This window comes from Phoca vitulina, unplaced genomic scaffold, assembly GCF_004348235.1.
Source record: "Phoca vitulina isolate PV1807 unplaced genomic scaffold, GSC_HSeal_1.0 scaffold57, whole genome shotgun sequence".
NCBI classification, from domain to species: Eukaryota; Metazoa; Chordata; class Mammalia; order Carnivora; family Phocidae; genus Phoca; species Phoca vitulina.
This window is the reverse complement of record NW_022589760.1, coordinates 3104889-3120483: the sequence shown is the minus strand read 5'-3', so window position 1 is coordinate 3120483 and position 15595 is coordinate 3104889.

Sequence of the window (15595 nt, the reverse complement as noted above, 5' to 3'; positions counted from 1 at the left end):
TTTCTTTCTTTCTTTCTTTCTTTCTTTCTTTCTTTCTTTCTTTCTTTCTTTTTCTTTCTTTCTTTCTTTCTTTTTCTTTCTTTCTTTCTTTCTTCTTTCTTTCTATCTTTCTTTCTTTCTTCTTTCTTCTTTTCTTTCCTTCCTTCCTTCCTTCCTTCCTTCTTTCTTCCTTTCTTTTTTTTTTTTGAGAGAAAGAGTGTGTGAGCAGATTGGGTGGGGGGCAGAGGGAGAGGGAGAGAAAGAATCTTAAGCAGGTTCCATGGCCAGTGAGGAGCCCCATGCGGGGCTCAATCTCACAACCCTGAGATCATGACCTGAGCCAAAATCAAGAGTCTGATGCTTAACCAACTGAGCCACACAAGCTTTTCTTTCTTTTTTTTAAAATTTTTTTATTATTCCTTTCAATATCTGTAAGCTTGAACTTATTTCCTAAAAGGGAAAAAAGTGACAAAGAAGGATGTGTTATATACATAAAAGAAACAATGTAAATAAAAGATACAAAACACATGAACTTATTGTAACTTAACTTTGAAATGTGAAATTGTTATTATTTTCAGATCAGAAAATGGTGAAATATTGGTAATTTCATATTGTTCACATTAATGCATTAAAGGGGAAATACATATTCTCTATTCTTCATGTCTCCATGTGAGGGAATTTACTATACACACACACTTGGTATTGCTTGCTTACTACCCTCCACAGAAAGAGGAGTGAAAATAATTTGGAATCACCACCTTCATGTTTAGTCTCTGTGTTTCTCTTTCTTTTCTTTGTGAGCCATCCTTTCTATACACAAACCAAATGCTCTAATTTGCTCACTGACATACCATAGGGGTGTGCCCTTACAGGTGTGGCATGAAGTTGTCAAGCTGCCCCTGTGACTGGACTGTTAACTCTGTGTAAAGCAGAGATGAAGTATTTAAAAATATCAGTTGGATGAAGGTCTAAAGCCACATTATCCTATTGGTTTTAGCAGGAATAATTATAACTGTGGTATTATGATCTTTATATAATGACTGTGTCTCTCATTTGATTCTCAACTCAGGCAGGGGGCAGTTATTTGTTTATTTATGCCATAAAATGCCAAATATGTAACACCATATATGAAACAAAAACTGCAAAATAAAGATAGATACAGTTATAGTTGGAACTATAGGGAAAAAATCACATATGAGCATGGGTGAAAACAGTCTAAATAAATACTAGCAATCCTAATCTTTTTTTTTTTAAGATTTATTTACTTATTTATTTGACAGAGAGAGACAGACACAGAGAGAGCACAAGGAGGGGAAGCAACAGAGGGAGATGGAGAAGCAGGTTCCCTGCTGAAGAGGGAACCTGATGCAGGGGTCAATCCCAGACCCTGGGATCATGACCTGAGCTGAAGGCAGATGCTTAACGACTCTGCCACCCAGGCGCCCCAGCAATCCAAATCTAAAGGCAAGTTAAAGCAATAATACAGAATGGCTATCAGAATCCTAAGGATGTTTTGATATGAGCGAATGAGGCAATCTAATTCACTATGTTAACAGATTAGAAAAGAAAAATTATATGACAGTCTTAACATATGTTGCTGAAGAAAACATTTGCAAAAAATCAATTACCCATTCATGGCAAAATATTACCATCAAACAAGAAAAATAAATACTGTAACTTGAAATAGGATATCTACAAAAAATACTAGAGCAAACATCATTCAAACAAAAAAATAAAACCCTCAAAACCCCAAGCATCAGGAAAAATAGACTTCTATTAAATGGGTTAAAAGAAAGTAAAACCTGAAATTGCAGAAAGTCCATAGAATAACAATAATAAAAACACATATCAAATCCTAATAAAGTTGTACTCAGAAGAAACTTTATAGTATTAAACACTATTATTGATAATTGATCCATATTGAAAATACATTGTATTCAACAACTCAACAAATGAAGGGGGAAGCAGTAACATAAACTGAAGGAGACAGTAAAGTGGATAAAAACACAAAGGTAACTTCATATCTTGGCTTTGTCACTCTAGTAACTGCATGACCCTGGGCAAATGATAACATCTTGGTGCCTCAGTATCTTAATCTGTAAAAGGGGATTAATAGTAGTATTTATCTCCTAGAATTGAAAAGTATTTTACTTTTCAAAATAGTACATTTACATTAATAAATATAATCCTTATATATGCATATACATCAGAGGAACAGAAACAAGAAATTAGTAAAGATAAAACCTAATATTAATGAATTGGAGAACAGAAAAAGCAGAACTAATGAATAAATTCAAAAGCTTTTTCTTCAAAAATCATGATAATAAAACCACTAGCTAATCTAATTAAGACAAACTAAGGGTTCTAGAGGGGAGGCAGGTGGGGGGATGGGTTAGCCTGGGGATGGAGATTAAAGAGGGCACGTATTGAATGGAGCACTGGGTTTTATACGCAAACAATGAATCATGGAACACTACATCAAAAACTAATGGTGTAGTGTATGGTGATTAACATAACATAATTAAATAAAAAAAGAGGAAACAGAAAGCACAAACACAATTAGAAATGGAAAAGGGAAATTGACACAAATACAGAGAAATGCAAAATACTTATATAAGTGACTTTGCTCAAACTTGTGCAAATAAATTTCAAAATCTGGATTTAATAGATGATTTTCTATGAGAATATAGATTAGCTTCATATGAGATTTTTTTTAAACTAAATAAACCATTAGTGAATGAAAAAAAAGTTTAGTCTTGAAGAGCAATGCATTTCCCCCAAAACAAGCACCAGCTTCAAAGAGCTTTAGAGGGGAATTTTGCTCAAAGATTCAGGAAATAATTCATTCTGAAAGCCTTTCAACTGTTTCTGAACATAGAAAAAAAAATAAAACAAAGATTGATCTCACTTATGTATATAACTACAAGAATCCTAAAAAAAATCAGCAATTAGAATCACAGACCTGTACCTCTGAGACAAATAATACATTATATGTTAAAAAAAAATAAAAAAGAAGATAGTAGGAAGGGAAAAATGAAGGGGGGAAATCGGAGGGGGAGACGAACCATGAGAGACTATGGACTCTGAGAAACAAACTGAGGGTTCTAGAGGGGAGGGGGGTGGGGGGATGGGTTAGCCTGATGATGGGTATTAAAGAGGGCATGTATTGAATGGAGCACTGGGTGTTAGACGCAAACAATGAATCATGGAACACTACATCAAAAACTAATGATGTAATGTATGGTAATTAACATAACACAATAAAATAAAATAAAAAGAATCTATATGTAAAGAATAATACACTAAGATGCTTTGGGGTTCTTATTAAACCCCCAATTAATAATGTTTAATATTAGGAAGGATTAATATAATTTTCCACATTGATAGTTTCAGTGTATAGTTTGATCCTATTGTGTTGATCCCATTTGCATAGACATACAAATTTCCAGAAGGATGCAAAAGAAACAGTGAGACTAAGAACTGAATTCAGGGTGAGAGGAGCAGGGTATATTTACTTTTTATATTAAAAATAGTTATTTTATTTTTTTTAAAGATTTTATTTATTCATTTGAGACACAGAGATACAGAGAGAGAGAGCATGAGCTGGGAGAGAAGCAGAGGGAGAAGGAGAAGCAGGCTCCCCGCTGAGCCAGGAGCCCGATGTGGGGCTCGAGACCTGAGCTGAAGGCAGATGCTTAACCATCTGAGCCATGCAGGTGCCCCAAAAATAGTTATTTTATTTTTTATTTATTTATTTATTTTTTATTTATTTGAGAGAGAGAGTGAGAGAGAGAGAGAGCACAAGAGGGGGGAGTGGGAGAGGGAGAAGCAGACTCCCTGCCGAGCAGGGAGCCCGATGCGGGACTCGATTCGGGGACTCCAGGATCATGACCTGAGCTGAAGGCAGTCGCTTAACCAACTGAGCCACCCAGGCGCCCTTTTTTTTTTTTTTTTAATTTAAAAAATAGTTATTTTAGGGGCGCCTGGGTGGCTCAGTTGGTTGAGCGACTGCCTTCGGCTCAGGTCATGATCCCGGAGTCCTGGGATCGAGCCCCACATCGGGCTCCCGGCTCGGCGGGGAGCCTGCTTCTCCCTCTGACCCTCCCCCCTCTCATGCTGTTTCTCTCTCGCTCGCTCTCTAATAAATAAATAAATAAAATCTTTAAAAAAATAAAAATAAAAATAAAAAAAATAAAAAATAGTTATTTTAAAATGTACTCCCACCATTGCCCAGATCTGTACTCTTCTCTACTTTAAAGACCTAAGGCTACTTTACTTTCACCAGCCATTTGTGGAAAAACACCCAAGTGGTTTGACTTGGCAAACAGGCAAAAAGCTGTTGCAAAAATATAACCCTGATTCTTCCTAAGGTTTCTGCATGAAAATCCTTTATTATAGATTGATTTCTTTAGCTTTTATGCTCCTGAACTCTTTTTTATAAAATGCAAATACTTTGGGGAAATATAATATGCTAACCTAAATTACAACATGATGTCGGTAATGATAGAGTGTTAAAAATGAGCATTGGGAGTAGAGTTTACAGGTTAAGAGTAGGTAATTCATACTAAACAAACAGATTTAAATCTTATTTGTAAAATTTAGTAGCTGTTTGACTTTTTTAAGCTAAATGAAATAAAAAAATTATGAAGTCACTTATTTTGTGTGGTTGCTGATATATTAATAAAACAATGCAAGTATATAGAATAATGCTTTGCATGCATTAAACTTTGGATAGATATGCAGTAAATAGATATAAACTATTATTATTAGAAATGAAGCAATCAAAAGAAATTTGTTGAACACTTGCTGTGTGAAATAGGCACCCTATAGAATACACAGGCATATAAGATGTGGTCTTCGTTCTCCAGGAGTTTATGGTAAACTTATGGAGATAGCAAATCTGTTTTCCTCTTAATTGTAAACTCAGAACATACAAAGACATACTAAGTACTGGCAAAGAGTAGAGCTACTAAAATTGGGAGAGAGCATGCAGAGAGGAGGGGTAGGGAGTCCAAAAATAAATTCCAGGCCTGACTCATACATGAAATCAAAGCTTAGCTCATGGAAAGGGCCAGGTGTGAGAGAACGATGAGAGCATATGGAGTTCTGATTTCATTCTCTATTTTTTTAAATGAAAGACAGCAAGGAGGGTCAGAGGCTATAAGACACAATTCCAGTTTATCATTTCCACAACACTAGTACAACTGCAATACAGATTTATGATCTGTTTTTTGCAGGCTACATTTTTCATAGTTCTTCTCTAAAGCTGTTAGCATTTAGAAGTAGATTGTTTAGTTTCTTCCTTCTCAGTATTCAAAATCGCCCTTATCACCTCTACTGTGAGGTGATGGAATTAAGTTTATAAGAATTATCTTTTAAATTTACATAAGAATAATTAATTACAAAAGTCCAACTTATACTGTGCTCTTTGGTGTAGTTTTATCTTTTTTTATTCCTGATGAAAGACAAATCAGGTTTGCTTTCACAATATAAGCAAGAACATGTTTTTCAACTTCATTGCTCCTATTTAAGCCTTTTAGTATTTACATTAAGGTATTTGGCACCATCAATATATCGGTTTTTACAGAAAGATGGGAGAATTCTATGATCCATTATGTAAAAATGTGCCTACACACAGTTAGATCCTGACAAAATGTACACAAAAGAAATAAGAACAGTGGGAGAAGGCATTAGCTATAATGAAATACTAGATCCCAAGGCTGAGAAGAATTATTTTCAGATGCTGAGATGGTAAGGATGAGATTACTAATATAATTCCTGTACCTCTTGGTATTGGTTCAGGACCTAGTACAGGCTTATGCTCGCAGATAGAGCTTATCAATGAGACCAGTTTCAGGGAGTAGAAAACAAAGGCAGGTAAACTAAAAAGATCCATAGTAAATGTTATCTCCTTTTTAAAGGTTTTCCTTACCTTTATAACCAGATGTGAGCTCTCTATCCTTTGAACTCAACATAAAATTGTATCTATATATCTTGATAGCAACACTGAGTACAAATTATGTACTGTTCACTATAAACTATTCAATAATATGCTTAATCTAATTTAAGTCTTCTAACAATCATACAAGGTAAGAAATATTTTTATCCTTATTTTACAGATGGAGAAACTAAGACTTAGAGGAAATAAGTAGCTAGCCCACCATTGTACAGTTTGGAAATGGCAAAGCTAAAGTTATAAACCCAAACCTATCTGTAGAGCCAATGCTTTTGATACTTTTACTATGCCACCTCCCAAAGTTAGTCTATTTGATCTTGTACTACAGTTACGTGTTTATTATTTTCCTCTTTACAGTATTACAAACTCTTGAGGACAAAGATTATGTTCAGATTTGCCTATGCCATGAAGTTAGCATGGAACTTTAAAAATATTCAAGCCTGTTTTAAAACATGGCATTTTGGCAATGCCGTATTCCCATAACTACAGTATAATTACCTGAAGAAAAAGGATCGTATCACAACATAGATTCAGATGAATGAATAAATATTCTGTGAATGATTGACTAAATGAGGATATATCACACTCTCTTGATTACTGTAGCTTTAGAGTAATTCTTAAATTTGTGTGGTGTTAGTCCTCCAACTTTATTCTTCTCCTTCAATATCCTGTTGATTATTCTGGGTCTTTCACCTCTCCATATAAACTTAAAAGTCAGTTTGTCAATAACTTTAAGAGATTTCAATTGGGATTTCATTAAATCTATAGATCAAATTGGAAAGAACTGACATTTTGAGTCTTTCTATCCATGATTTTCTGAAGTGTTTCTGTTTCAGTAAATTGAGATTTGTATTTGTCTTTCTGTCTTTCTAATTTTGGAGGTAGCATCTTGTCCTGTGACCTCACTTCTCTGACAGATCTAAGAGGAGTTGTTGATTTTTTAGTTTGTTCAGCTTTTTACTTTTTGTTAGGATGGAGTGGCAACTTCCAAGATCCTTATATACTAGACTGAAATCTGGAAGTCCCCATGTGTTCTTTTCATCTTTGTGATGATGCTATTACTTAGGTGCTACTTTTAGCATTCTCCTAAGGATAAGAGACTTAGGCTCAAATGGTTTATGTGACTTCTTCAAGGTCACAGAGTTACTACTGACAGAGCCAAGACTTGAAATTAAGTCTGTCTAGTTCAAATGTTTGTATTACAGACCTCTACCCTCTATTATGCTAACATTATTGGCTTAGAAGAGTGTTTTAGAATTAATTACAATTTGGTTTCACTTTCACATCCAATCTAAATTCTGTCTGTATTTTAATCTCTCTTCAAAATCCCATTCAAGGTTTACCTCCCCCAAGAGACTTTCCTAAACCTTCTCTAAAATCTTGATGTTTAGTGGGGCGCCTGGGTGGCTCAGTCGTTAAGCGTCTGCCTTCGGCTCAGGTCATGATCCCAGGGTCCTGGGATCGAGCCCCGCATCGGGCTCCCTGCTCTGCGGGAAGCCTGCTTCTCCCTCTCCCATTCCCCCTGCTTGTATTCCCTCTCTCGCTGTGTCTCTCTCTGTCAAATAAATAAATAAAATCTTTAAAAAAATAAATAAAATAAAATAAGATCTTGATGTTTAGTTGATGTGGTAGGCAGAATAGTGCCCCATCCAATCCCTGGAAGCCATGAATATGTCAGGTTTAATGGCAAAGAGGAAATATGGTTGCATATTAGAATTAAGGTTGTTAATCAGCTGACCTTAAAATAGTGAGGTTATCTTGGATTATCAATGTGGGCCCAATGTTATTGCAAGGGTCCTTAAAAGCAGAAGAGGGGGTCAGTCAAAGGAAGATGTGACTATGAAAGAAAGGCCCAGACAGGTGCACATTTGCTAGCTTTGAAGGTGAAAGGAGTTGCAATCCAAGGAATCCAGAAGACCTCTAAAAGCTGGAAAAGACAAGAAAATGAGTTTTCCACTGTAGTCTCTGGAGTGGAATGCAGCCTTCTCAACACTCTGATTTCAGCCCAGTGAGACCCATATCAAACTTCTAACCTACAAAATTGTAAGATAATAAAATGTGTTGTTCTAAGCCACTAAGTTTGTGGTAATCTGTTAGAGCAGCAAAAGGAACCGAATACACCTGAGCCTTGTGAACTCCTGCTGCAGCATTGATTGTCTTAACCACATATTCATCAGGTCTTCAGTGAGACAGTCTTGTATTGATATCCAGCTTTTAAGGTGCATGATTTTCCCTCCACAATTAGAATGTACATCTTATAAAGAAGGGGATATGTTACATCCTTTTGTATCCATCAAATTAAGTATATTGCTTTTCACACACACACACACACACACACACACAAAGTTCAACAATGCCAGTGGTTGTGGCTCCTTACACAGGTAAAAGACACTATATATTTCCTTCTAAACAAACGTTTTCCCCCACTTCAATTTCTAGGTGGTTTGAAAAGTCATTATGTGAGAGATTCTTCTCCTCAGTTTCTAATCTAGAGAGGTGAAGACTTTTTTTATGAGTGATGGTTTCAGATAGAAGTGTGATATCTGCAGTTCCTTTTTCTCATAGCTGTATGGGAGGCCAGCTATTTTAAAAATCAACATAAAGTGAAAAATATCAGCTTACTTTCCAGTTATTAAAGCACAAGCTATGCTTTTGAATGTTTTGCCAAACTTCAACTGAAAATTGGCTCACTTAGAAAAACGCAATTTTCCTGGTTGCCAGGTAGTTATTTTTTTTCTTTTTTTTAATGTGGAATACTGTCTTTGGGGGAACATTTTGAATTAAGAGAGAGAGAGTTGTTTAAACAAAGTAATCTCTAAATATAACCAGTAATTATTTATCAGGACTTTAAGTTTCTTTTACAATACTGATTTTCTGTGCAATTTAATCTGCAGTTGCCATGATGTTAACTATCTCATAACTTCAATGAAAGTCTGCAGGGACCCAGATATTATGCCATTTATAATGAGAGATAAAATGAGAAAATTCATAAGGATGAAAGTCCAAAAATAATCCATTATGATACCAATTTGATGACACAATGAATATGATGGCCCAACTATTACAGTGTAAGTCTTTGGATAACATAATTGAAGGGCATAATTATGAAAGGATAACAGTACATATTGTTGTACATATATTAGAGTTATACTGTTATGAAAAAAGTTAAATAATGGCTCATATATCAATACATGAACCACAGAAATGCTAAGACCAGGCTTCACCCTAATGGTGTTGTAAGCATCAGTGAGAAGTAGGATACCTGACAGAGTGGCATGTGAGCCAATCAACAGTGCTACCAAGCTTCATTAGTCATGAACATAGGAGCTGACAAATCCTTCATGGTGGCATATCTCTGTTCAACATGGCCTATATTCAAAAGTCCCATGAACTTCCTGAAATTGTATACACAATTTTATGTGGAAATGCATATAAATTTTTGAAAGTGGTGGTGGTATTTGTCCTGGTAATTTTCATGAGATTCTCAAAGGATCACTGATCCAGAAAAGTTTAAAGCTCTGGTGCATGAGACCTTGTCTCTTTCAAAAGGCAAGCAATAAAACTACTGGAGGTCTAGAGCACTAAGTATTGCCATTCATTATCTACAGATATCGAAAATGAAGGGGAATACACTTGTGATGAGCACTGGGTGATGTATGGAATTGTTAAATCACTATATTGTACACCTGAAACTAATATAACACTGTATGTTAACTAACTAGAATTAAAATAAAAACTTGAAAACAAATAAAAGGAAGGGGAATTGCAAAGACAAAAGTGCATGCTCAGGTAGGAGCAGACTGAAATAACAACATACTGTTATTTTTTAATGAACATTGTGTCAGGAATTTTATGAAAATATGGAGTATGAATTCCCAACTTAAAAATACTCCCTGATTTTCTGTAAGGATTCAAGATACAAACCGGTCATTTTTGGCTAAAAGGACCAGTTAGAACACCGGAAAGCAGAGTCTGGTTAGTGATGAGTCAGAAGCCAGATAGGCAATAAAAACCAAGAGTTAATAGCACAGCCCAAATTAATACAAGTTATACAAACAGTCAGCAGTCAAGAAATCCATTGATGAAGTAACAGAGTAAGGTAAGTTATCAAATGGTCACACAAAGAGTAAACAGAAGCCCTAAATGAATTGGAAGAGAAAGAATATGTCAGGCCAGCACAAGGCTAGCTGCATAGCACTGACTGGAGAAAATGACTACTGTTATTGAACACTGGCCAGGCACTCTACATACATTATCTCTACTGTTCTCACCAATCCTGTCAGATAGCTTTTACATCCATTTTAGATAGAAGGAAATAGAGGTTTTATTAGTCTACTGGGGCTACCATAACAAAATACCATAAACTAGGTGGCTTAAATAACAGAATTTCTCACAGTTCTAGAGATTTGAAGCCCAAGATCAAGGTGATAGCCTGTATTTTTGCTCCTGGTGAGGACTTTCTTATGGCTTGCAGAGACCTCCTTCTCACTATGACCTCACATGATCTTTTACACCCATGCATGCATGAACGCGCATACATGTCTGTGCAGCACACACCCACACAGACACAATCTCTTCCTCTGCTTATAAAGCCATTAATTCCATCATGGGGACTACACCCTGATGTTCCAATCTAACCATAATTACTTCCCAAAGGCTTCATCTTTAAATATCATCACATTGAGGGTTAAGACTTCAACATATGAATTTGGGGAGACACAAATGTTCAGTCCATAAGAGAGGCCCAAGTTCACACAGCTAGTAAGGGAGTTTTCCATCCTGCAATCTCTTTCCTTGTGTTTCACCTCTTTATTTCTATCTTTAAATGGTCCTTGTTACTAATAAAAGGTTTTTGTTTTTTTTTAATGTTTGCCCTCATGTTGCTTGACCCTCTCTTGTACTTGACATTGTTAACTTTTCTAGCCCTTATTTAATCAGTATTCTTGGAATATGTGCCTAACCCTAGGCTATGTTTGTTAAAGTTACCAAAATGAATAAGACACAGTTCTTGCTCACAAAGAGGTTGCAATCTAGTGGGGGTGGAGGATGGGGTAGGGTGGGGGAAACAGTTAAGAAAACAGAAAAAAAAAGTAAGAAATGGGGTACAAGGTACAATGGTAGCATTTCTTTCTGATCAAGGAAGTCATTTTATGATAAATGAAATATAGTGATGGGCTCATGTTCATGAGATTCCTGGTCTTACTGTGTTTGTCATTACCCTGAAGCAGTTGGTCTGATAGAACAGTGGAATAGCCCTTTAAAGAATCAATTATGATTCCATCTGTGTGGTGAGGGTAACATTCTCCAGGATGCAGATTATGTTCTGTACAGGTGAACTACATGGTCCTGTTTCCCCCATAGACAAAATTCATGGGTCCATGGAACAAATTATTCCAAGTAATTTACAAGCAAAAGTTTTGTTTACTTTTTCATCATTTGGGGCTCTGCTAGTCTAGAAGTCTTAGTTCCCAAGGGAGATGTGCTTCCACCAGGGGACAAGACAATCTTTCTGTTAAACTGGAAGTTGAGACTTCTACCTGCCCCCTTTGAGCTTCTGGTGCCACTGAATCTACAGTCAAAAAAGATTTCTATACTAGCTAGGTGTAGGATAGTGACTATTAAAGGAAAATTTGGGGTTGCTCCTTCACAGGGAGAAGGATAAGGAGGAATATGTCTGACATGCCGGATATCCTCTGACACAAAACTATTTTAAAAGTTTACCAAAAACAAAAACAAACAAACAAACAAAAAACAAACCAAAACAAACAAAACAGAAAACATCAATGCAGGCAGTACTGCTAATGACCTAGACCCTTCACAACTGAAGGCTTTGATTATTCACCCTACCAGGCAAAGATCAGTCAAGGTGCTTATTGAGGACAAAGGAAATATTCTTCAAAGGATATAAGAAATTATAAATCCTCACTATGACCACACAACCAATTGCAGAAAGGAGGACTATTATGAGTATTTTTTTTCTAATTTGGATATTGATGTATTTTAAGTATATTAACCATTTCTGAAATTACTCTCCTATTTCACTACCATCTAACAGAAGGTATAGTAATAGTAGTTAACCTTAGATCTTAACTATTTAAGTTACAGGACATCAAGGGCATAGAGGGTTATGGGCTGAATAGTGCCCCCTCCAATTTATATGTTGAAGTTCTAACCCCTAGTACCTCAGAATATGACTGTATTTGGAGATAAGGCCTTTAAAGAAGTGATTAAGTTAAATGAAGCTGTTAGTGTTTGCCCTAATTTGGCATCCTTATAAAAAGAGGACATTTGGGCACAAAAAGAGACATCAAATGTGTATGTGCACAGAGGAAAGACCATATGAGGACACAGTGAGAAGGTGGCTATATCCAAGCCAAGGAGAGAGGTATCAGAAGAAACCAGACATGTTGATCTTAGACCTCTAGCTTCCAAAATTGTGAAAAAAAATTCTGTTGTTTAAGCCATTGAATCTGTGCTACTTTGTTATGGTAGCTGGAGCTGACTAATGCAGGGAATATGAGTCAGTTAGATGATGAATGAATGAATGAGTGAATGAATGAAGATTACCCAAAGATGGGTAAGTATCCTCTTTTAGTTAATGTTTTTTTTTTTTTTTTCCAGTGGTTTGGAGGATAGTTGAATCATGCTGTTATTCTTTTTATATGGAAGATAAACATGATTAAGAGAGGTGTATATGGATGCCATGTTGACAAGGGTCAGCCTTTGGTGGTTTTGTTCTGTATCAAGGAGGAACTATACTTCCAGAATTCCCTTCACTTCTCTTCACAGAAAAAATTCTGTGATATTCTGAAGGTGGAAGTAAAACAGCGGTCATCATGCTCTCAGGGCTGGTGTAGGTATAGGGGTCCAGGAACCTTTGCAGCTAATGCACATTGTGGCTGATCTGATAACTCACTTTGTTAGCTTAGAACAGCAGCTGGGCATGCAGGTACTCTAGATCCTACCAGATCTCCTTCAGCTTCCTTGTGTCCTAGGCTAGGCACATGTGCACCTTCATGGTAAAAGTTGCCAGTTCCTTCTGCAAGTCACCTGTGTTGATGAAATCAAAGGCAGTAAAAGACAGACATGGGCTCCAGTTTGCCCTCTTTGCTTTCTATTAGTCCTTATGGATTACAGTCTGCCCTAATACTCTTCAGCATCAAGTAATAGTTTCCTTCTAAAATATGGCCATGTTGACCCTTAGCAACATTAGACCCATCATCAGCTACTGAGGCATCAACCTTCCATAGTCTTGTGCATCAGATCCCACAATTGCATAAGATTCAATACATATAATAAATCTCTTATTCTATATCACCCTGAGAGGTTCTGATTCCCTGATCAAATCCTAATATACTCTGTTTTGAATCTCAGCCTCTCAACACCCACATTTTACTAGGTTTCTCCATATCTATGTTTGTGCCACTTACAACTTGGTGAATATCTTTAGAGAAAAATCTACTTGAACTGTGAGACTTACTTTTCCACTCCTTCCTTTTCTTTGGGATCTTTGCCAGTCATTTATTGGATGCTTTCATAGGTGTGAGCTCCATTTTTTTTTCTCTCTCAGCCTCATGAGACTGCCAAAAAATTTTGCAGACCCTTCTGACTCTTAACAGCCACTTCTACACAGCTGCTTTACTTTCACTAGCCTTTCTATCCATGCCTTTTGTGAACCAGCAAATTCCTTGAGTAAAATACAAGTTAAAATGTTTGGCATATGCAGGGTAAATTTTCTCTTTTCTCTTGAATTTTGATTCCTCAATTCTGTCTTCCTTGGTAGCTCTCTGATACCTCTAAACAGGAGGGTTGGTTTTTTATAGTTTTTTTTTTTTCAGGGTTTTTTAAATTATTTTCTTTCTCCTTTTCTTTCAAGATTTTGCCCAAACAACATTTCTCCTATCAGTTTCTCTAAAAACTGCCCTTTCTCCACCTAAGGCAGACAGTGGCTCCATTATTGATATTTCAATAACACTTTGCACATGGCTTTTTTGTAGTTTATCTCACTCTACTATTATTATCTGTTAACACGTTTATAGCCCCTATTAAAATGTGAATTGCTTCAAGGTGAAAATTATCTGATTCAACTTGCATCCCTGATCCAATGCACAATGTCTGGCACTTAGGATGGTTCAATGTTTAGTGAAGGAATGGGTGAATTATATATAAATGTTTAATAAATGGTTCTTCACTGACTCTGTTTCCTTTTTTATATTTATAATTAATACATGCTGTTTTAAAATATATTGGTACCTGAGGGAGGCAGTATCTAAAATTCCTCACTTTTTATTTATCTATTTAATACCTGTCGATTCCATAATAGCTTATAAAGTTTTTCAATGAATCAACACATTTATTCAAAAAGAATAAGCAATAGGAGTTTGAGGAGAAAATAATAATTTTAAATGCTCAATTGTTGTTTTAATGACAAAACAAAGAGAATGGCACTGAACTTTAAGATTTCATGAGAACAAAATAATCATAGGTATCATCTAATCACTCCTTCCTCTGTAAGACCTCATGAACCATCTTTTGACTTTTTATGACTATCTACCTTCCCAGAGTGCCAGATGGAGTAATCTATTCATGTTAACTGTGAGGATGAACAATTCAGTCAATCATCTGGAATCTTTGTCTAACCAACACAAAGCATCTGGATATTTAGAAAATTTAGATGATTGACTACATTTTTCACTTTGCATCCAGATGTCTTGGTATCATGTAGACACAGTCTATTGCTCACAATATAATCTTGGTGTAAACATTAACAAAAGAGTTATGATTTACATTATTCCTTATGACTGAAATACAGTTTTTGCATGTTTCTAGTGTTGGCTAAACATCATTAAACTGAAACCATACTATGCACAAACACTAAGAATTGTGAATATATCAGGAAAAAAAAATTGTTTCCTGAGAAACTTCATAAATCAGATGATGTTATTTGCTCATGTCCTTGCTATATATATATTGCCATATTTTGAGCAAAATATAAAAATAACACAGTAGGGACACAACATTTGTGACAAAGAAGAGATCATCCAGGGGGTACAACATGGCTATGACTTCAAACAAGAAGGATCTACAGGACTCTCAAATTCATGTCAAAATGAGTTAACACATTCTGAGAAAATTACACTCCTTTAACTTATCAAGAGAAAAGAATGAAATATAATTGAAAGAAAAACTTTGAGGTATTCATGAAGCCTTTGACTTGTACAAATTGCTAAACTAGCATGTTGTTTGCATTTAATACATGTAAATTTATAAGAGCAACAACCTTTCCAATTTATTTTTTAGTTCTTGGAACCAATCACATAACCTGTGATGAATCTAATTTCCAACTTTGTAAACTTTCCTGGGATTGACTTACTGTTAAAGTGCTTTACAGTAAAGCTGACCAAATCTGTCATACAAGCAGTAGTAATAGCTGTATATAATGAAGTCACTCATTTGCCTGTCTAGATATATAAATCTATCCTTAATCATATGACAAATGATCTCATAATTTACAGTGTGTGTACAGTATACTATTTTAGATTAATTTCATAATGTTACATTGTTTAAAGGTCCTTCGTTCCCTGTGGTTATATATCTACCTAGTAAAAATCTATAACATACGACTTTGTTCTACAAACCATTAATTTATAATCATTTTAC